Raw genomic sequence first — 23,538 nt, 5'->3', positions numbered from 1 at the left:
TATTTCAGTCTAGTCAATTAAAGTTTCTGTTTTATATTTAGCAAATTATTTGCTCGTGTTTTGCATGGAAATTCTCTTGCTTGTTAAACTTACAAAAGGAATAGTCTTATTTGCGTGCTATCCAAATATGAAAGTCGGATAATTTCTTGACTAACTTAAATGGACGTAATTGTCAATTGAGAGGATTCGAATAAAAATAAAAAATAAAAAAAATTACATTTACTTCTTCAGCAACCTCATTGTTATTCCACGAAAAAAAATGCTATTAGCTTGTATTTCTCTGGGGCTGACTCTAAACAGTTTTTGATTTTTTGTATATGCAAGGTATAGGATAAATGAATTCTTTAAAAATGGTTAAAATAGCTTTGGCTTTTAAGTAGCTTTGGACATATTTGTAGTTTTGTGAAGCTTGGACTTGGCATTTTGGCCGACATACTTGTGTCGACACGATACGACACGGCATGGGTATGAGTATGAAATATGGGGTGGATACTTCAATTTTTAAGACGGTATGCAATTGTAATTAATTATGTCTTTTAAACTTTTATTTTAAATTTGGGCTTTGTCATGTAAATTTATGTTGTTTTTGGTGTTTTAGACTTTTTAGTATTAAAAAATGTCTAATTGGCTTTTAAGTCAAATGTTCTCTCTTTAACAATTTGCCACTTAATTATTATTTAACTCATTTCTTCTGCAACCACTTTCAAGGAACCGCTATAAAAAGTTTCTAGCCTATGTTTAGTTTAGTTGATTACTTCATATTTTCGAAAATGATCTTTTATTTGTGTTTGATTATTAGGTTCTGCAAAAATTTTAAATTCAAAAAGCATTCAGTGATTCCGCACTTTTAAGTGGTAGGAATCAAATTTTAGTATATCCGTTATAATCTCTGTGAGTTTTAACCATCTCATCAAGCGAGGAACTAAAATTATGCATGAGGGTGAGAGGACGAGTGATTTAACGAAAAAGCCTCACTTGTTACATTGACTTTCAAGGCAATTACGTTACTTAAACTAGATCGGACATATATTCGTAAGATATACTTATCCAGTTATCCTTCTTGTCTCTTTTAGAGGTTGGTCTACCTATTTAGCAGATGTTCGGCAAAATCTGATAGGTTTGATTTTGGATTTTTGAAATTAAAAATCAAGGCCTACAAAAGCAACCGTTTGTATAGGCCGACTAAGATATTAATACTATTTCTCTAAGTGTCACATATACCGCCTCAACGAGTATGTCTAAAGATTGAGTTGCCCACCTCAATAAATTCACAAGATCTATAAGCGTAATTGTGTCCGAGTCTTTGCTGTCATAAATTGGTCGAAAAATTTCATTCTTTGCTGTCATAATGTACCTGTCACAATATATTATAAAATTAAATCGACACCATATCTTTGGTAAAGAAAATAGCTTCTTGGCAAAAAAGCAGGACCAAAAATATGAATAAATGTAGAATTCTTCTTGTGAAAAATAGTCATGATCTTTCATTCTAGATCTTGTTCCTTTCGGTGTATCTATGTATTGTAATCGTGTGTTTAACTTATGGATGGAACAAGGGATTGAGGACAGAGACTTGACTTGCCCAGTCATTTTTAAGAATGTTCGATGGAAACATATATTTATTTATACATGTGAACTTAGGTAGGTTTAATTGCTTTGCCCATTATGGCATTTGAAAATATTCCTAGACCAAGTCTTTTATGTAACAGTTCTCTTGCTGGGATTATGTTTTTGGACATTAAAATTAATATAATCTAATGGTAATCTATGTGCAAAACATATGACAATGGTTTCTCTTCACGAAATTTGTCGACTGCAATTGTGATATTGTTTGAGTAAGTCGTTAAAAATATCGTAAATAAACAAGATTTTATTTTAATATTGCCATGCTTGCTTCTAACTACTTCACAAACACTTTGTTACTCTTGACTATTTCAAAATCCGTTGTTTTTAACCTAAGTGATATGGATTTTTAAGGCATATTAAAATGTCTTTTACAATGGAGTGGATTGTGGTTGTAGACAGATTTTAAGTTTTCTTTTCTTTATTTTATTTTTTTCAATTTACTTTTCCAAACATGTCAATAATAAATTTCGTTATAGACATCGTTCTTTAATCAAAGAGCATGTTTGTCTAAACCTAAAAGTAAATAAAGTTTTCCTAACATATTTTGATATGTTGCTTCTCTTTTTTCTTTTCTGTACTAATAGCAAAAAAGTAACTGATCTCAAACTGTCAAGCAAATTGCAGGATCTTCCTCACTGTAGATTACCATAGGGTTAATGCGATTATTTCAGATTGATCGAAAATTCCAATTTAAATAGAAATTCTCTTTATTCCTCTAATGAGTAGTTGATCCACCTATTTCCAAATGCTGACGAATTGTTGTTACAAGGACTGAACGTTCTAAGAGAGCAAAAACAGGGAAAGGGAGCATGGGTGGATCCAGGAAAAAATTTAGGATCGGCTAATACAAAAAAATAAAATAAATAAATAAAATAAGTCACATATAATTTTTTTTACCTAAATTCTTTTTTATAGTTAACATTTGCACTAGATGAATAGGCTGTAATACAGTCCGGCCTGTACCTAAATCCGTTTCTAGAAGGGAGGATATGGAATTGTTTACTATATTGTCACTCCTGCTTCCATCGAGATAAGGAGAAAAATGAGTTTGGATATAATACTGATTCAAAAGAATTTAACTTTGCCTAGACAAGATATGCCTTATCTACAAGATTGAAGACCTTTTGATATGGTTTTCAACCCATTAGGAGTATCTGAGAAAAACCTCTTGATTAATAGGAAGGAAGCTTAATCAAAATGATGGTCTTATTCATATTTCGATCAAAAAGTTTATTCCATAAAAGGATTTAATCCCATTTATTTGTTGCCTTTTTTTTTTTTTTAAATCATCAATTAAGAGGAGATATTTTCTCCATTTTTATTATAAATTGAGATTGCAGATATGTCTATAGTGGGTATTTGAAAGAAATATATTAAGAACTATGTTTCTCTTTAAATTTCTTGTTTCACTCTGATAGTATTATCGATCATATTAATGCATATGAAATAAATGGAATGAATGGATCATATCGACTTGGAAAATTGTCAGATTTGTACTAGTTATACGTTTCATCACCTACTCATTTTATAATACCTCGGGGAGCTAATGAAACTATTTTAGTAAAATTTAAATGAAAATTTTGAAAACAAAAGGTAAATTCTTGTGCATTGGAACCCATGGTTATGAACCCTAGGGGATTTCATTTGTAAAAGAAAGTGTTCCATACTAATGGATTTGGGTCCATAATAGCAAAAAGATAAATTTTTATACAATAAAAAGAATTATTTTTAAAAATAAAAAGAGTTAGTACTTTTAAAGTAAGTTAGATAATCATTTTCATTTTTTATCAATCCCAACCCTAATACTCACTCTCAAATGGTAACACATACTAGTACTATAAAATTAAATAAGTAATTTTTAAAACAAGTAAAAATCATTTACATATAAGTAAATAAGTAAGTTTTAAAATAAATAACTTCTATTTATAAATACAAAAATTAAAATTCACTTACCAAGTAAAAAATTTACGGGTAAATAAAAATACAGTTAATAGTAAAAAATTACTTATAATTTATACATATAATTTTAAGTAAAAATTCACTTATAAATAGCAAAGACTTAAATAGAAGAACTACAAATAACAAAAAAAATTCATTTATAACTTAAAAATCATTTGCAAGTAAAATTGACTTAACTTATAAGTAAAAAAGTTAGTTATATAATTTGTGTATAAGTAAGAAATACTACTTATAAATAAATAAATAAATAAAATATTCTAATAACTTGTTTATACTTTTTTTTAAATACCATATAGCATCAAACGTTTTATTATAACAATATATTAAAATCCACCTTAATACCATATGCTAATCGTATCTTTCTTGTTAAATCCCTCTTATTTTAATACGGTGTATTAAGCGTGCCATAATTGGACTAAGAATATTTTTGAACGTATCTATTAATTACTATGCCCGTTTACCTCATCATTTGGACTTCAACACCAGTGTAAAAAATTTAGAAACACCTACCTTAATGCATGTAAAATAAAATAAAATAAAAATTTATTTATTGCCGTGTACTTTCATTCTAAAAACTTATTTTTTTTTGGCATTTATGATATGTAATTGTGTCTTCAACTTATGAATGGATTATTGGAAGCAAATACATGTGAATTAGGCTGGAAGGTTTAAACAATTGGTGCCAGGTTTTATTTATCCAACAATATGACACTTGAAAATATTTTTTGACCAAGTCTCTTGTGTAATTCTCTTTGGAGCAAGACATTTTGTTGGATTATGTTTTGCACACTATGGTTAGATAACTGAATCCTATGTAAATTCTGGACTCTACTCGTTGATATTATTAGAGTAAAATATGGTTAGACAATATTGTACACAACAATAGACTATAGATAATATTTTATTAGTTGTGCTGAGTAATGTTTTATCATATGACATGAAATTATAGTTAAATTGTTATGTTTTTGCTTTGCAATCTTATAACTACGTACTCATCAATATAACCTTAATGGTGTAGAATTGAAGATTAAATTTAACATAAATATTGAGTATGGAGAATGAGCAAACTTAGCATAAATAATTATAACAAATTTAACATTGTAAAAATCACGATTGACCAAAACATTCAGTGCATATTCAGTGTAGATTGATCATGACGTACTTCTTTCTTTGATTAAAGAGCCTTCTTCGACTAATACTATTTCTAATAATGATACTAATCCTAAACCTAAAAGTAAAATTTATTTTTCAAACATAATTATATTACTTGTAATATAAAATATATTGCTTCGATCACATTGGGCCTTGCTTAATATTGGATGTTGCTTAATAAGGACCGTAATTATGTCGAATAATGCACCTTCTATATAGTGCTTTTGAGCACTATCAAACATTCTTTTATTTTGACAACAAGAAAGAGATTACTTTTAATAGAAGCAAAATTTACCAGTTTAGCCAAAACTTGACACAATGGATTCTTAACCTAGACTTAGCCCAGAAAATATGTGGTTAAAAATAAAATTTGACCAACTCATAATCTGAAAAAAGCTTTGCCAAACAGGGCTCATTTATAACCATGTCTTCTTGAAATTAAAAACGAAGTGTATCATGATTGACAAAGTCATAAATTCAGGCCCCAAAACTCAAGATTGACGAAGTCATTTTCATCTTTCAACTTGCGAACTATAAGTATCTGTGCACTCCATCACACCATTTCCACACCTCTCTACTTTATACTAAAAATGGTTACCATCTCTGCAAGCAAATATATGCTAGCAATTACATTCACCATAATTCTTGAGTTTCCGGCCAGAATTGTGGCTGCGCACCTTCTCAATGCTGCATCCAACACGGTTATTGCGGCACGGGCAATGGCTACTGTGGCACAGGCTGCCGCAGCGGCCGTTGCTACGCGTCTTCTGTTTCTGATATTGTTACAGACTCATTCTTCAATGCCATTGCTAGTCAAGCTGGTGGAAACTGCCCAGCAAAGAGATTCTATACTAGAGCTGCTTTTCTTCAACTCTCCGTTCGCATCCACAGTTCGGGACTACTGGCTCTGGCGATGATTCAAAGCGAGAGATTGCGGCTTTATTTGCTCACGCATGAAACTGGACGTAAGTTTTTTACTCCTCCTTCGAAATTCGACTGATAAAATGAAAGAAAAATAATTCTTCCTTGATGTTGTCTAATTTTATTTTGTTTTTGTTAGAGTACAATGACTCGAACTGTTTTCGGCCTAGCCCGAAAAGTTCATGGTGAAACATATGTGACCAAAAACACACACATATATATATATATATATATAGAGAGAGAGAGAGAGAGAGAGAGAGAGAGAGAGAGAGAGAGAGAGAGAGAGAGTTTTGATACATTATTCGAAGTAGTCGTCCAAAATGCTGCTATCTTGTCGGCCGGCCCTAGCCCAAGGCAAGCAAGGCCATTGCCTTGGGCCTCAGATTTTAAGGGCCTCTAACAAAGAAAGAAAGCCTAGAAACCCCTCAATCCAAAACCCCTCAAATCCCTTTGAAAAATAAAAAAATTTGAGCAGTGAGAAACAAACAATCACCATCTTTTTCTACAAGACTCTAACCGGCAAGCATCTTCATTCTCCACCAAAAAATCTCTCTATTCCATTAAATTTTTAGTCTACAAATCTGATTTCTGAAGTACCTGTTGGCAGTTGTCTTCGCTTCACGTTTTCGTCAATTTCTTTTTGTGATTTGAATTCCCTTTGCAAAAACCTCACCTGAAATATAGCCATGGATATTCTCTTCTTTTGTAAATCCTATACACAGACGGTGGATTCGGTCACAAAGTTTGAGATACACAATGGAATATGAGGAGAGAAAAATTTTACCAGGTAAAATTATTTATTGGTTAAACCCTCACTCTCAAATTATGAATTTCTTTGTTAAAACTGGCATAAATTCATTTATATTTGTTTCAAAACTTGTGAGTTCATTGCATCAAGATTTCATAATTTGATATGCCATTAGCGATGGAGAGAAGCAATAATCATAATAGGGGCATTCCATTAATCCATTCGAACTACCGTAATCAACAAAATTCAATTAAAATCCAACCCACTAAGAAAGAGAATGAATTTATTAATATTATATTCATTGAACCCAATTCAACAAATAACTGTTGATTATTTTATTTATTAAAGAAATGAAGAAAGGATTTTAACTCATGTCTTCGCAGATTCTGATTATGTGTAAATTGTGATGGGACTAAAGATCAGGCGTTTAACTCAATAAGGATGAGGGAGAGCATTTTGTACAGGAGCAGATGCAGCTTTAGTGTTAATTTTTTAGAATTTCACTTTTGCATTTTAAATTTTAATTAGCAATACAAGACTCCAACCGGCAAGCATCTTCATTCTCCACCAAAAAATCTCTCTATTCCATTAAATTTTCAGTCTTCAAATCTGATTTTTGAAGTACACGTTGGCAGTTGTCTTCTCTTCATTACATTTTCATCAATTTCTTTTTGTGATTTGAATTCCCTTTGCAAAAACCTCACCTGAAATATAGCCATGGATATTCTCTTCTTTTGTAAATCCTATACACAGACGGTGGATTCGGTCACAAAGTTTGAGATACACAATGGAATATGAGGAGAGAAAAATTTTACCAGGTAAAATTATTTATTGGTTAAACCCTCACTCTCAAATTATGAATTTCTTTGTTAAAACTGGCATAAATTCATTTATATTTGTTTCAAAACTTGTGAGTTCATTGCATCAAGATTTTATAATTTGATATGCCATTAGCGATGGAGAGAAGCAATAATCATAATAGGGGCATTCCATTAATCTATTCGAACTACCGTAATCAACAAAATTCAATTAAAATCCAACCCACTAAGAAAGAGAATGAATTTATTAATATTATATTCATTGAACCCAATTCAACAAATAACTGTTGATTATTTTATTTATTAAAGAAATGAAGAAAGGATTTTAACTCATGTCTTCGCAGATTCTGATTATGTGTAAATTGTGATGGGACTAAAGATCAGGCGTTTAACTCAATAAGGATGAGGGAGAGCATTTTGTACAGGAGCAGATGCAGCTTTAGTGTTAATTTTTTAGAATTTCACTTTTGCATTTTAAATTTTAATTAGCAATGTGTTTGTTCTCCTGTAATTTTACCTGATGGTTTTAATATTGAAGCTTCAAGAAAAAACCCCCTTAATGTGTTGTAATAAACTTTTTTTTTATCCTTTTAGTTATTTGCTCAAGGTAGACTTTTGCTTATTCTCTATAACTATATATTTGCAGGCCATTTGTTATTGCAGAATACTTTATTTTTGGAGAGGTTTGGAAAAAGTCGATTTTAGTAGTTTGATTACTAATTTTACATCTCAAAATGTAATAAGGTTAAATTTTATGCTAGCTTAATCTCTAGGGTTGTGAGTAAAGTTTTATTTTACTACTCTATCTTTTGAATTTTATAGTCTTCTTTTTAATATAAAAGTGTTAATTATTTAAATATTAAATATTATTACACTTGTAAAATAAAATATTATGTTAAAGGGCCTCATATTAATTAGTCACCTGGGGTCTTTAAATTCTCGGGGCCGACCCTACTTGTCCTCATCTTTGATATTGTGAAATTTCTCCTTCTTTATTAGTGGTTTTCTCCCGTCCACGTAAATACGTGTCTTCTTCTTCTTAATTTTTCTATGAATTAAGCTCTTAGTACAATTTTTTTTGTACAGACAATTTTACAGGTGCTGAGATGGTAAAATCTATATGACTTTTTTTTTCTTGCCTTTTTTTTGCCTTTTTTTTTTTTCCTTTTCCCAACACCTAATGAAATGCTGTCAAGTGAAATTCAATAACCATGTCTTGTTCACTTCATCTATACATGTAGCATTGTTCTTTCTCTGTTGCCTACTCTTGTTTTTTTATGTGACAATTCCTATGCAGATTTTTGCTATATAGAAGAGATAAATGGTCCTTCTAAAAACTACTGCGACGAGAACAACAAAGAGTATCCATGCGCACAGGGCAAGGGTTACTACGGCCGAGGTCCTATACAACTATCGTGGAACTTCAAGTATGGGCCGGCCGGGAAAAGCATAGGCTTCGATGGTCTGAATAATCTACAAATAGTAGCAACAAATAACGTTGTATCATTCAAAACTGGCAGGGTTTTGGGGCTACAATTCGTGCAGTTAATGGCGATCTTGAATGCGATGGTGCAAATCCAAGCACTGTTAATGCTCGTGTGAAGTATTATAGAGAATATTGTGATAAACTTGGTGTTGATCCTGGCAATAATATTAGATGTTAGGAGTTGAGGAAATGATTAGTTTTTAGCTTGGATGATGTTTGTTGGGCGTGTCAAACGTTGATGAGACAAATTTTATTTGCGGTTTTTGAGTTTTTGGGTGTACCAAATATGTTGTTAGTGTTTATGTTTGTCGGAATAAAATCTTGATGTTCGACTTTCTTTTTGTTGCTTGATTTATACTCTTGTTTAAGTCCCTCTTGACTAAGCTTTTTGAGATTATATGTTGGTGATTTTAAAAAATAAATAAAAAATGTGGATCCAACAAATTGTATGATTAAAAGTAAAGTCTGCCTAACTCATAATCTCAGAATGCTTTATCAAGACAAGGCTAAATTTGACAAAAAGAAGTTTTCTTTTAAGAAAAGTGAACATTAGAGCTGAACAAAGCACTCTATTTATTTACACTATATTAATAACTACTATCTATTATTATACACATATTTCATCGAACCTACTCGTATTCCTCTTTATAACTTGATTTATAAATTTGCCAAACGAATTAGGCAATATAGAATGTACATATGTCCATTCGCAACACATTTCTTTAAATAAAGTATTCGATTTTCTTTTTCAAATGATAAATATTTCTTAGAGTAAGATCCGTTAATGGTTTATGTTAGACCAACATTAAGGTTGTATAATAAATGCTCAATTATATTTGTAGATGGAGCTTCAATAGCATCTCAGTCCATATCGATATTATGAGTATTATGTTGATGCATAAATATTGTAACAAAGTTAGCATAGTTACTCATATCAATCAAAGTATTAATTACACGACATTGACTATCAACTATAAATTGAATTAAATTTAAAAACAAGGTCCGAGGTGAGCTGCAGACCGACTCACTACACTACCTTATTATGCCTATAATTTTAAAATAACGAACATAGTAGTGATTGATCTTGCGCTACCGGTACCTCCACAAATGATAGAAGGATATTTAAAATTTCTTATTTTCCAAAGTAAATACGTGACCAAAAAAATTTAATTATTTGAACAATTAATTGGTTATTAATAAGTTTTCAACTTTACCAAAACTAGAAATTATTAATGGATATTCTATTCACCTACTAATTTTATTATTATGCACATAATAAGTGCATGCATTGGCGGATCCAGCACCTTGCGAGCCCCGGGGCCGCGTGTGCTGGATCCGCTAGGAGCCCTTTTTTTGGCTGAGAACAAACAAATGTATAGTATATATTACTGATTAGTTATTTTTCTTCCAACTCTTTCTTCTGGCCAAGTTGGTTGGTGCTATCTCTTGCTTCTTTGATGTCCCGGGTTCGAATCTTTGGTTGGCGCTTCCTTTGGCCTTTTTAGTTATACAATTTTGACCAAAAACCATTGAAATAAGGAAAGGGGCCAGTGGAGAATCGAACCTATGAGCTATTCTAGGATATAGTGAAAGTTTGACCACTATGACACTTGATGAGTTGTGATACAATGTTTATCAAAATAATATATGTAAGAATTCAGTGGTTTTTATGCAATTGTAAAAATTCAAACACCATGATCTTCCTTTGAATTATACAAAGCAATAATGTTATTTTGTGAGTACAATTTATTCTATAACAAAATTATATATGTTCAATTTCAACAAAATAATTATTTTATTTAAATTTTAAGTTTTGTTTGATTCCCATTTAGTTAAGAATACATTTTTCTTTCTTTTATTTTCGATCAAATATTCTTTAATAAAATAATATTACACGTAAATTTAAAATTTTTTATTATTTTTAACTACACATTCTCCATCAAATCACTATTCCAAAATATATTTTTTTGCAAAAAAATGATATCAAATGAGCTCTTAATATTTTATTACGACCGCCCGTGCTGGCTCAACATCTTGGATTCATCCCTTAGTGCATGTGACATATTTTGTCTCTATCTCATAGTCAAGTCATATGGTCAAAATTCGAAACTGCATGGCCTTTAAATAATTTAACAAATGTCAAATGTAAACCCCGAGAAGGAAAATGAATGCAAAAAATATTTAAATTTGGTTTGCTCATCATTTATTAAATTTCATTCTATCTCAATCTCATTTCAAACATCTTTCTAATAAAATGATTTTATAAGTAAATTCAAACTTTTTTTTTCTATTTTTTAACTACATATTTTTCAAATAATTCCATTTTTCCGCAAAATATATTTTGAAAAAATCTCTAACAAACGAGGCTTCATTGTTACTCATGTCACCAATAAAGAAAAATAAATAAATAAAGAATGAATGAATGAAGGGAATAGGTGAAAATAATAATAATAATAATAATAATAATAATAATAATAATAATAATAATAATAATAATAATAATAATAGAGATTTGGTAGCAGTAGGTATAAGCAAATATTTTAGCAAAAACTTAATATTGAACAACTTTCGGAGAAAATGAGTGAAAAAAATTAAAAGAACTTAAACCCTACATATTATGGAATATTGGAGATCAAAGTGGTAATATTGAAAAGATAAAGGACTTCATATGCAATTAGGAAGCGACTTGAGGTACATGGAAAGTGAATCAAGATACCAAAGTGGGGAGGATCAAAGAGGAACACCTGACACCGTCAGTAGAGATTTTGTTTACTTTTTAAAATCAGCCTCTTTTAGGGATATAATTGACACGATTTTAACCTAACTCTAGAGACCAAATTGATGGTTCATCTTGTCATGTGGAGAATAGAGCTAGGAATAGAAATTACACAAAGTACATCACAAATTGAAGATTTGTGACTCATGAATGATTGAAGGCTTTAAGCAAGGAAAAGTTGGAATTTATTAAGAACTCCAGTGAAGAATTTAAAGGAGGCAAAATTCGTCTTTAACCTTCACTTTACAACTAGATTTTTAGTGTGTAAATATTCAATTGATTTTGTGTTTTTATGTTGTTATACTTACAGGTTAAACATTTTGTGCCTTGGATGATGATGTAAAATGTTGAGTTCAAAAAATGTACCTTTAATGTGGTCAACAGATCTCAAGTTCACTTGCTTCCACCTAAACTCTTTTCCTACACACTTGGACAAATCGTTTGTCACCCGTGACCTGCTTTGATGGTGGAGGAGGCGGCCGCGAACACTTTGAATAATCAAGTTAGTCGACAGAAAGAAATATATAATGAGTATGGGACGACCTTTTAGGAACAAGCCACAAAAGTGTATGAACATTGAAAATAGATATATGAATACAGAGAGTGAACATACAATTTAGGAGTGAAAGTTGAATTACCCTTGAGATAGCTTTGATTGCGAGCTCTTATATTGGCATTGCTAAAGTGGTGATCGTTGGATGAAGAAGCATGTGGCTTCATCCTCACGTTCGAAGTGTCCCATCATCGGCGTCACATTATACATCATAGGACTGGTGACATTTGATGCATTCTGAAAAGGTAGCCACTCTATGGCCTAGGTCCGTGTATCTTTTGGGATGTAGGCTGACAAGACTTGACATTATATTACTGCAAGAAGTCACATCAATCATTTGTATAAGATCTTTGTGTAGAGGATCTTGTGGGAGAATTGGACATGAAAAATGCTCCTTAGTGGTTTGGAAGCTTCCACTTCAGTCATATGGGCTTTGGCCTTTCATATGACACTTCAGTTGAGGCGATGGAGATCTTTTCCTGGATCGTTAGGAAGCTTCTGCTTCGATAATGCAGGCTTCGGCCACTTACATAGCTCTTCCACTAAAGTAGTGGATCAACTTTCTATGGTTGTTTTACAATAAGTGATGCCTTGCTTCGGCTATGGATCTTCTGCTTACACATGATGCTTTGATTGAGGCATCGTTTCGTTACCTATAACTTTGATTCAATTTTTTATTATGTGGAGTGTGGGCCTTTTATGATTACTAGCTGGATGCCCCTCACCTCGTCCATTGAGGGTTGGTTTCTTCATGGCACTTGGATGGAAGTGGTACATCACTTTGGTTACCTTATGTTGGGCTTCGATTCGACCAAGTAGGATAGTGATGCCATGTGGCATTCTCTAGAGCCTCAAAAGACGCATAATAATAGTCACTCAAGCCCAAGTATGAATATTTATAATGCGTGGACATCCGAGGTGAGTTTTGGAGTTCATTTTGAGCAGTGATTCTACCTATTAAGATTATTTTTGACACAACACATAAACCTTAGTTATCTGTTTTAATTCAAAAATCCTCTTTTATTTATTAACTTGTGTTTGTTGAATTGATATCATGTTTTCAATTCACAGTGAATGATTGATCACCTTTTGAATGTATATGCGACTCATTTTGTTTCAGGAGGTTCAAATTAAGTTTAATTCATACTTGATAATCAACATAAGTTTATAGATATTAGGGATAATTGCTTATGCCTTAAGCAATCTATTAAGGTAATCTTGTTATTGAAATGCGTTTCTATATATTCTAGAAATATATTTAACTCCACTTGGGAGTTATTGTTAGATAGTATGTAATTATCAATGATTTGATTATCAAACTAAATAAATTGATGTTAAAAGATCGAAGATGAGAGATAATGGATACTAATGGTGGAGTCAAAATTTTTAGCACAATTTTTTGGCATAAATCTCTTTTCAGTCAATTCTCATTCCCATTTTGATAGTGAGTAGTAGGATAATTAGTTAGACTTATAGTTAGTCTCATCGAACATTCTATTGTGTGCTTACTCGTCTTTTAGCTCGAATTGACCAAACATAAAATAGATTCTAAATTTTTGTTGGAAAGATACTCTTGACTCATTTTAAGCTGTTACTTTTTACCGAACATGTGATATCTTGCCGGACTTGACCGAACAATGATCAAAAGAAAATTTTCAACTCCATGGCTTGGGTCCTTTAGGGCTAGGTCTAGATGCCAATATCTCGAGCCAAATTAACATTGTGCATTTTGCCTTCTGTCACATTGTCTGAGATGTAACTATGTGATTCAAACTCAAAAGTTGCTCCGACAAAATAATTGCTCCCTTGATTTTGATTTGACTCTTGATACCAAAAAAATCATGAAAATTATCAACAAAGTGGGTGCACTTATAGAATTCATCTTCTATAAACCCGAATTACCTTCATTGTTCTTCACAACATTATTTGATAGTTACAATGGTGGAAGGATTCATCAAATTTTACATGCTTATCAATGGATTTTGTAGTTACAACTGAGAAAGTTTTGAACAACATTGAACGGTGAGTAAACAAAAGAGTTTGCAACCAATAGTTGCTTGGAAATTTGAGAGAGGAGTGATCGTTTAGGAGTATGCACCTTGTATAATAGGTCGACCAAGTTTTCCTCATTTCAATTGGCCACGTGCATTGCAAGTGAAGATTTGACAAAATCTTAGATGGTATCCTTACATTGGTCTTTGGCATGCAGCAAATTATGATCCTTTGTGGACCCATCTACCAAATAATAAAGAATGTAGACCCAAGCCCAAAAAAAGGGAATCTTTGGGGACATAGGTATGAATACCCCTATATTTTATTCGAATGAATATTTTATTTCCCTTCAGTGGATCTTGGTGTGTTGGATCAGTTGAGACAAGATCATCATCCAATTCTATACAGGGAACCTAACACTTATGGCATATGTATATGTTATGTACGGTACAGATTTTATTTGTTATCATCATTGTTAGCCCTAAATTTTAAGTTAAGAAAAATTTTCATTCGGTTTTTCGACAATTTATTTTTAGATTTTTTTACTTGTAAATAGGACTAGTATATATAGTGTTACCCAGAATATTGAAAATTCCTCTCAAATGTTACTTTTTCTTCATTTTTTCCCATTCTACCACATCAGTTAGTTGATTATGTTAGACTTGCGGTAGTTTAGATGGAAATACATTTTTTGTGAACATATAATATTTGAATTACTTACTTTTTTATTCTGTAAGATAAAGTAAGTCAAAACGTAATTTTTATTATGTTTAACAATAAATCTTCATGTACACCATGATATAGGTGTATACAACCCTCTTACAATGTGAGGGGCACTAATGAGTTTTATAATTGTGGACCCTCCTCATTGTGAGTGGGGTGTAAGGGTGTACACCAAGCAATAATTGTAAGTCATCTGGAGACACAAGAAAGCATATTTGACTCCATCCAAAGGGTTCAGCCTCTGGGACATATGATACTTAAATGCTAAATGATATATAAATGGAGGGATGATCAAATTTGAAGGCTCGACGAAAAAGGTAAAGACGACACGACCCTGTAGGGGTGGCGACAGGAGGATATAGATTTTAGTTTCTTCTATTTTTCCCTTTTTTTCCTGTTCTTTTGGAACATGAATCAAAATTAAGATTTATGTTTTGTTTTTCTTTCTTTCTATTTAGAAGTTAAAAACTCTAAATTGAAATTCTTAAAAAAGATGCGAGTTGGGTTAGGCCGGTTAGCCGCTGGGAGTTTTAACCAATAACCAACCCAATCTGACCGATTCGGTTCAATTTGTTTGATTTTTTTTGATTTTTTTTTTTTTTGTTTTTTGTTTTTTGGCTCAGGTCTTGAATAAAAGCACAAAATAACAAAAATAAGGACAACTGGTTTATAAAAAAACTGACTTTTAATTGGCTAAGCATCAGCCTGCTGCAATGCAATGATATATCTATAATGCGACTGCTAGAATGTCAGTAGCATTTTTAATGGAAAAATCTCCACGTTTAACGGGGTCAATCAGGGTCGAGAGATGCTTCTCTTTTTCATTCATACTATTTGAAAAGTTTTCTTAAAAGAAAGAAAAATCAGATGCATATGTTTCATAGTGGGCCACTTTGCAGTGAAGATTAATGCCATCAATCCTAACCGACTACTTTAAAGACAACTTTAGAGTCGAAATGAATTGGTAAATATTTTCTTGTCTCCCTTACACTAGTGCAATTATCTACTCCTATGTTTGATCTTTGTAAAGTCTCAGCTAGAAGAATTAACTTTGTCTTATAGCGAATGTGTTGATTCAGTTTGGGTCCCATATAGCTTTGGAAAAAAGAAGATACATGAAAAGAATCAAATGACATCAAGAAAACTTTCCAAAAGGTAGAGGGCTAATTGATATGGATGTATTATATTGACTTATTCATCGATTGGATGATATTAATCAACTTATCTGAAGAAATGTTAATATGTAAATTAAGCTCTTGTTTGAGCCCTACTCTTTTGCTAAAAATGAAGTTTTAAATAGTGTATTGATGAGAAATGTGTGGCTAAAAATAAGGAAAAGTTTTGGATTTACAGATAATATTATTTTATTGAAAAATATGTGATTGAAATGATGTTAAAGTACAATTTAAAGATGAATTTTTTTCAAAAAAATGAGAATCAAACAAGGGCTAAACATCTACATAAAGCACATCAAATCTCTGAAAAGCAGGATAAACGAGAAGCACATTTCAAATGAGGCAAGTCCTCTAACTGTAATTCCATAACATAACTAAGCCCTTGTTTGTCATCCATTTTCTTCCATTCTTTCCCATTATTTTTTCTATAATACTCATTTTCAACCACAAATTCTTCATTAAAAATAATATTACACGTAAAATAAAAAAAATTTCCTTCTTTTTTAACCACACATTTCAATATCAATCGTTATTTCATAATACATTCTTTTCAAATAATAGGTGACAAACACACCCTAAATGTATGAGTTTGGAGGTTAATGTTACTTCATCTTCGAGGTAGGTAACTTGCTAAGCGCAATCTGTCATCGTCTCGTGGAACAAAGTCAAATTTATCATGTTTAGATATAATAAACGACATATTCTGCCATTAATTCTTCTTCAAGACCTCTTATTCGTCTGTTCAATTTCGAGTCAAACCATTTATTTTCAATTAAAGAAGGGAAAAAGTAATTATTCCCTTATTCAGGATGAGATCATAAGATTCTTTTCTATTAGTTAGGAATGACTATAGCGCAAAATATCCTTCTAAATAATTACTCTGTTAAGAAGGTGATTCTATCTGGGGAATTTGAGCTCCTCGTAGTTCTCCCTTTAACACAAATAGTAAATAGAAACCAAACTATCTTATGATGTTCTAGCCCAACTCACGTAATGTAATTATTTAGTATTGTGACACGAGATTCGGATAAGTTATTTTATACACTTATTTGGGCTAAAAACATAGAGATTTATAGTTCTTTTGAGCAATTATAGACTAATTTATTGTATATTTCATTTATTAAGTAAGACTTGATGATCAAAAGTGGAATTGAAAGAGGCCAAAAATGGTGAAAAGGGGCAAAATTCAAAGTTCGAGTACCAAATTGTAAATATCCAATAGTTGATTCAGACAACAAAATAATAACTAAAGATTGCTAGGAGTAACTTGGATGAATTAGAAATCTAAAAGGAATTAAATATGATCAAAGTATTTTCACAAATCAAATTTCAATAGTGCAAGTTATATTTCAGATTTTTAGTTGAAAATTGAGACCCATTTTTGGCATGGTAAACGATAATCGAGCGACAGTTCTAGGTGAGATTTTCCAGTTTTTCCTCTATTTTCTTCCAAATTTTGGACCACAATTTCTCATTTATCCGAAATTGATTTTAAGATTTCAAATATACCACGGCGATCTACTCAACGAATAAAACAAGTTGGTCTATTTATATTTCGTAATTTGACCATCGGATCAAATCTGAATATTTGATCAAGGTTGACACCGAGTCACTTTTTCCAGTTGTACTTAACCAAATTTTTTTATTTCTTTAACCAATTCCAACAATTATAACAATTTGCACCCTGCAATTTTGTGTTCCTAATCATAGCAATTTTTGAATGAAGAAGCAGCTATTTAATTGTCATTTTGAGATATACTGACCTTCTAGTAAATTGTGAATCTAGCGATCCGATTAATGAGAGAAAAGGGAAGAGGAATATTTGAAACATAAAAGGAATAAAGTTGCAACAATGATGCATATGCAAGAGAAAGAGTAGAAAAATAAAGCTGAAAAGCACAGAAAAATCAAATTACGAGACCATCAAATTGGTGCAATGAAGAAGTGGGTAGCTTCTCTTTTTGTAAATGTCAAAGAGGAAGGGGACCCAACTTATCTTTTACTTTAACTATTGCGCAAATCCAAATATATAACTTAACATGATCTATTATTGCCTTTTGATAGAAGCAAGTTTGATCGATGAGTGTTAATTCAATTGCTGATTTAATTTTAATCATTTTTATGAATGGCAAAATTTGCATCTACGTAGCAATCACCTCGGAGTCGGCACAACATTTTGAGAACACATTTGAAATATTATCTCACCCCTCCAAGTGCAGACATTTAATTGATATGGACATTCGATAGACGGGTGAGTGATTGTAAAAGTATACTAGTATTTGTTAAGATATATTTAAATTGATTAATGATTAATGATTAATACACAAAGGCAAACGGAAAATTTGGTTAAAGAGCTTCAATTGAGATAGGAATAGTGAAAACATGAAGAAAATTTGAAGGAAAAAAAAAACTATAATTGTTTGGTAAACATATTCGATTGATAAGTGGATACACAAAGACAATTGGAAATTTTGATCGCTAGAATTGAAAACATGTAGTTGATTAGTACATAAAGTAAAAGAAGATCCAAAAAAATATGCTAATAAAAGATTAATATATGTTCACACACACTGAAGTCTTCTTTGTAATCATTTCTATTTCCAGCCAAACATTTATTTTCTATACTCCTCCTGTCTATAAGAGATAGTTCACTTTCTCCTCCTCCACTTGAGTCTATAAATATCCTTCTTCCAAAAACCACTCCCATCTCTCTCTCAAACAATTTCGCATAAAAATCCGTTTATGGCTGATAACATACTTGCAAGTGAGACCATTTCACATGCTTATACAATTTTGTTTCACACATCTTTAATGGCTTAAACTTTTTCTCTTACAGGATTTGGAAATCCAGTGGCACGTACTACAACTACAAGGGGAATGCATCCTTTCAACTCCATGACCTGGGCACGATTTTGTGCAGCCGGTGTCTATATTTTGTACATCCTTCATATAGGGTTTACAATCACTTCCAATGGTCAAAGAGTTGAGTTCGTTGTTCCTACATTGCTTGCATTCTTGCAGGTGAAGTATCCATTTTGAATATCCTTCATATAGGGTTTACAATCACTCGCATCATTGTTTCTACATTGCAGGTGAAGGACAACGGAATGGACAAAAGTCCGTTTATAACTCACTCCACAACGATGCATACGGCAATTATTAGTTTCTTAATCTATGCTTTTTTGGCATATGGCATGAATCTGATGCCTCAAAATTTACATGGTAACGCCCCACCATACCCTTTCCATTGTATGGTGTTCTTTGGCAATACGGCAGTGGCATCACTGGCATCCATCTTCTTCCCCGACTCCATTAGGCCTGTTCTATATGTGCTGTGTGTATTGATATCGGCTGGTGAATTGCTATACTGGGTTTACCAAGGAGAGGAACACATTTTCATGAGGCATATCCGCCGCTTCTTCAACACTCTAAGGAGGTGGTTATTTGATTACTTTCCTCTGGAACAAACTGATATACTTCCGAGGTTCATAATCAATAATTTACAATAGAAAATTAAGGTGGCTTATATATGCTGTTAAACTATATTGAAGCTGGAGGTTCAGAGAGTATTTCTTGTCATTCGTGTTTTTCTTCCACTATGATGTATCTAAGTGTATTATTGTATTGAGTTCTACGTCAGTATTGTGTTTCTAGTCAAAAATATTGCAAGTGAATTTATTATGCAATCCCAGTTCTTGTCCAACAACGCCGTGCTTATTAATAAATATGCATTTTCTTGAATTAATTGTTTGTATTAAATACACAATTTTTTCAAATATAAATATGCATTTTTTTGTGATGAGCAAAATATTAATTAAATGACTGTTCAAAATCAAATAGATAAAAATGATGAACAAAATATTAATGAAGATTTTTTTTTTAAATGTAAATATACATTTTTTCGGGTCAAGTATGAATCATTCAAAAAACAAGAACAAAGCGTTTGATTTGTACAGAGTTTGATTGTGCCCCTAACTCAAAATATCTACATCCGCCCGTGTCAGTATCAGGTATGGTGAGCAGCAACTATGTAAATGTGGGAGAAGAGAAAGAAATAGAAAAAAGAGAAAGGGAAAGGAATTGCTATTTGTACATTCTGGTGCACCGGAGTGTACACCGGAACGTACATATAGCAAAACCCGGAAAGGAAAAGTAGAAAAGAGAGGAGAAATTGAGCTAAATTAATAATCTGTCAAAATTTGATATTGATTAGGTTATTTGGCCCGAAGTTTTATGTTCCTTTATTTAATTAGAAAGTTTTGCGTCTTTTTGACTCTTTCACAGTTTTCACTTATTTTTTGCTAATATCTTGCTTTTAGATTTTAAACCTGTTTATAATTTTTTTTTAATTTCTAATTTTGCATTAATTAACAACAATGGATGCATAAAATAACAGAAAAGTCATTGTTAAAGTAATAAGTTAATTAGGTTAAGGGTAGATTAGTCTTATTACGTTTCCTTAGTTTTGCACTATATAAACCATTGTAATCTTATATTGTGCAACCAAGTTTGGAGGTTGCTATCAATTGGTTTTCTCCCTCTCTCCTCCATTCTTCATCTTTGGTTTGTTGTTTTCTACATAGTATCAGAGCGGATTTGATTTTGGGTTAAACTTGCAAGGTGTCGTTTTCTGGTGAGCGGCCTTGTGCTGCTCACCCGGCCAATTTTTTTTTTTACTTTGTTTCTTTGTCTACGATTGTCCTGTTCATTGCGGTTAGGGTTTCACCAAACTGCTACTCCTTTATCCCTTTAACATAAATCAGTTCATATAACCATGAATGAAGAGTTCAATTAAGGATTTCTGTTTCTGATATATCTGCAAAGGCGGCGTTCACCATCAGGAGTCTCCCCATTACTGAAACCACCACGGCGACCACCACGGAAACCCCCACCTCCACGAGATCCACCATAAGGTCGCTGTTCAGATGGATTTCTAGCATTTCCATCTTCTGAAACCCTATTCCCTCTAGCCTGAGAAGGTGGTAGAGGCTTAGCGGGAAGCCTAGCAGCAGGCTTAGCCGCCTGCTGAACCTGAGCTAAAGCCGGTGCTTTCTGCTGCTGAACAGAAATGAGCAGACTTGGATCCTCCGTGTCATCATCGCCCAAAAGATCAAATGGGTTTATGGTAGCCATTTCTCATTTCTCGATAATTATTCAGATAGATAAACAGATACGGTTCAGTGAAAAAACAATGAGGAACCAAGAAAAATCTCTAGTCAATGGAATCCATGAAAAATAGATCCTAGAGAGAGGAAGTTTTCCTGTAAGAAAATATTTTGAGAGAGAGAGAGTAAATGCGGCAGAGCGAATGGGGAGAAGCAAAACCGAGGAGAGGAAAGTTGATGTGAAAGAGTTTGTATCGATGCAACAACTTACAAACAAGAAAACTAATGAGGATGTATTCATCAAATTGGGCTCTTTCAAGGATAAGAAAAAAGAATTGGCCGAGAAGAAAGGGAGAGCCAAAAAGTCTGTCAGCATTAACGAGTTCTTGAAGCCTGCTGAGGGTGAAAAATTTTATACTCCTGGTGGCCGCGGTCGTGGTCGTGGTTCCAGAGGAGGTTACAGTTGGAGGTGTGGCCGGCGGCAGGGAGTGCCGGTTGTTGATGATATAAAGCTACTGTGATTGGGATTGTCATTGGGTTAATGAGCTAAGGTAATTTAATTGGCTGTGGTTGGTGGGCTGAAGCTTGTTAACTATTTAATTAGGTAAATTGATAATTTATTCTATTGGGCTATTGTTTGGGCTGCAAAATTTTTCATTGTTTGGGCTACTGATTGGATGAAAGTTGGGATTTTGAAAGCATAGTGAATAGGCTGAATTTTGGGTTAAATTGGTTTGGTCAGCAATTTGGTTTCTGTGATTGGTTTGGGCTGCTTTTGGCGTATTAGACAGCTTATTGGGTCGGTTAATTAATGTTGGACCTAGTTTGGATTGGAAATTTGTTTTGGTGTTGATCCAGTGTATCTGGAATTTGGCATTTGTCGAGCTTGAATTTAAAATTTGCGCCCAGTTCGTGGGATTGAAAATTTCGTTTGATGCCCGGTTCACGAGATTTGGAAATTTCGTTTGTTTGCCTAGTTTATGGGATTAGAAATTTTGTTTGTCCAGTCTATCTGGAATTTGGAATTTGGCATAGTCAGTTCTTGTAATTGATATGTCAAGTTCATTTGGAATTTGAAATTTGCATCCGTTTGGTTTAGTTGAGATTGTGTGGTTTTGTTGGTTATCTGCAATTCGGCATCATTTACCTACCTTTCGTTGCTCTCCGTTGTTGCAGCTTGTAGACTTTGCCACGAAGTGAAATTCGATTTATCATTTACGCTTTTTGTTGGTCAAACTCTCGTCGCTCCTTGTCGTAGCATCGTGAGTTTGAAGGGGGATGTTAAAGTAATAAGTTAATTAGGTTAAGGGTAGTTTAGTCTTATTACGTTTTCTTAGTTTTGCACTATATAAATCATTGTAATCTTACATTGTGCAACCAAGTTTGGAGGCTGCTATCAATCGATTTTCTCTCTTTCTCCTTCATTCTTCATCTTTGGTTTGTTGTTTTCTACAATCCTACCAAACGCCAATTACAGATTTACCCTTTCTCTCATCCCCCCTTCTCATACCTAGATATTAGGTGCTTCATAGGAATCCAACTATAAAAGATCAGGAGGTGGCAAAAAGAGGATCTAATTCTAATTGTATCAGTGTCTTGATGTTATTTTTGAAGCATTATATGGAAATGAACAGAAGCAAAAGTTATTTTGGTACTCAATAGAGGGAATATTTTAATATGTACAAGAATTTTGCATCTGAACAAGCACAAGTTTCTTTGATGAAATGTGGTAAGCCATTCAACTAGCTACAAATATATTTTATGGATGCCCTTCAACCAGAGAAATTATTGGACATGGGGAAAATTAGCAATGCACAGCGTAGAATTAACGAGTAACTTCAGATTTTTCTCATAATGTTACTGTACTTGATTTACTTCCTTTCAATAGTTATAGACTTGAGTGAAAAATTATATTCATTATATTACGATCATACCACATGTACATCTTTTTTTAATTTTTTATTAAAGTGTATAAATTTGTGCTTCTTCAAGAACACATTATATTATTCTTCAAGAATATTAATATGTAAATTATTTTATTTTATTTTATTATTTTCTTTTTTAGTGCTTCATCTAGAGCAACATAATTCTTTCTAGAACATTTATATAAGGCGAGTAGTGTTTCTTTTAGAACATCACTACCTTATTCGTTTAGTACAAATGTGATTTCTAGTTGTGCCTCTTCAAGAGCACAAATAAATCAAAATATGTGTAATAGATAAATCTACAAGTAATATTCTTTTGAATTATTGAAATCGGAGTGTAATGTTTTTCAAGAGTAATAATATATTATTATTTGAAATAATAAATAGTACAAGAATTTACTCTTCACGTGTAAAATCATAATTTATATTATATTTTACTTAATTATGCTCTTTGGGAGCAAATAAAATCTAATTAGAATGTTTATAAATAATAACGTACTATTTCAGGAACAATAATGGTTTATAATTTGAACAATAAAATAAAGGAAAATAATGAGACAGGTACATAACATGCATTCT

At 32.3% G+C, this 23,538-nt stretch overlaps 2 pseudogenes; both read left to right on the top strand.

The window, feature by feature from the left end:
• The first annotated feature begins 461 nt into the window (after window positions 1-461).
• On the top strand, window positions 462-8,970 carry LOC111397776 (annotated as a pseudogene).
• A 12,267-nt stretch (window positions 8,971-21,237) lies between these two features.
• Window positions 21,238-23,538, top strand: part of LOC111397775 — a 38,640-nt pseudogene continuing 36,339 nt past the window's right edge.

The sequence above is a fragment of the Olea europaea genome, chromosome 7, assembly GCF_002742605.1.
Source record: "Olea europaea var. sylvestris chromosome 7, O_europaea_v1, whole genome shotgun sequence".
Classification (NCBI taxonomy): Eukaryota; Viridiplantae; Streptophyta; class Magnoliopsida; order Lamiales; family Oleaceae; genus Olea; species Olea europaea.
The sequence above is the reverse complement of the archived record's forward strand: the minus strand, read 5'-3'. Positions and strand labels throughout refer to the sequence as shown.